Source organism: Sinocyclocheilus rhinocerous, unplaced genomic scaffold (genome assembly GCF_001515625.1).
Source record: "Sinocyclocheilus rhinocerous isolate Xijiao unplaced genomic scaffold, SAMN03320098_v1.1 scaffold215, whole genome shotgun sequence".
NCBI classification, from domain to species: Eukaryota; Metazoa; Chordata; class Actinopteri; order Cypriniformes; family Cyprinidae; genus Sinocyclocheilus; species Sinocyclocheilus rhinocerous.
Genome location: NW_015660885.1, coordinates 457,671 through 458,856, shown reverse-complemented (window position 1 = coordinate 458,856; position 1,186 = coordinate 457,671). Strand labels below are relative to the sequence as shown.

The 1,186-nt window shown below is 34.6% G+C and overlaps 1 protein-coding gene across 1 annotated transcript in view; it reads left to right on the top strand.

The window, feature by feature from the left end:
- Positions 1 to 937: 937 nt before the first annotated feature.
- il1rap (interleukin 1 receptor accessory protein) overlaps positions 938 to 1,186 on the top strand; it is a 26,006-nt gene continuing 25,757 nt past the window's right edge. Inside the window, exon 1 of the mRNA XM_016535133.1 lies at positions 938 to 1,039. The gene's annotated coding sequence lies outside the window, so the exon portion shown is untranslated. The remainder of the gene's footprint in view (positions 1,040 to 1,186) is intronic.

Genomic DNA, 1,186 nt, shown 5'->3' with positions numbered 1-1,186 from the left:
TCAAGCCAAACTTCTCCTGAAGACTCACACGTGTTCACGCTTTATTTGAAGCAATGCTTTCACATTGTGCCAGTGTTTCAGGTGCTAGAGATGTTAAGTCAGATTTTTTTTTTACTGCAATAACACTGTTTTATATTATAAATACCTCACCTCTTGTTGTTCTTTGTAGATCACATTTTAATAATATTTAATAATAATTTTTTTCTATTTTTAAAATGCACATAGATTTATTATTTAATAATATATTATATTTATATTTTAAATATTCTCCTTTTGTAATTATATATTTAAAGTACTTTGAGCTGAAATCATTTTTAATATTTACTTGCTTTAATTTATTATAAATTACATTTTCTGCTTTTGTATTTCTGTGTGATTGCATTTTAATAATAGTTTATTTTATTTTTCTGTTTTTAAAATATACAACTTTTTATAGCATACAAATATAATATGTAAATATATCTAGTTTGATGCTTTTAAAGCACTTTTAGCTGAAATAATTTTTATTTATTTATTCTAAATTACATTTTCTTTTGCAGTTCTATGTAGATGTTGTAATTATTTAAAAAAAAAATTAATTAAATATAATATTTAAATTAAATTATTATATCTAAAAATATATTTTAAATATATAACATACAATTTTAGATATAAAAAAATATATATTTGAAAAATGTAAAAAGTTGTCTAATTGCAGAAATGCATGAACTGAGCTAAACTCTGCGCTTCAGTTTCGAAAGCAGCTCCGACACGCGCAGCGTGAAGCGTGAAGCGCTCCGGTGATTTTAACGGGGCAGTTCCAGCGGAGTCGCGTCGCGTCGCGCGGCCGGTGCGTCTTTGACGCGCGTGTGTTGCGAGAGATTGTGCAAACGCGGCTCTTCCCTGGGAGGAGCCTGAACTGAAGCGATCTGTTGTGAACGTAAATCTGCGCGTTTGTTTCCGTTCACGTGGAGAAACACGGAAACGTTGATCGCGCGCCGAACCGTCACAAACCCCGCGTTTGATCAGGACACTAACAGACGCGGAGCGACGCAAGCCGGTGGGTGTCTCTCTTCTTTCATTCGTGCTGTTTTGTGAGCGTTATAGACATGTGTATAAACACGCGTGTTGACCCGCGGTTATCGATCACTTCCTCTCCTCCGCGTCGCTGACAGAAGTCCCGAAAGTACCACGGTACTGCCAGCGT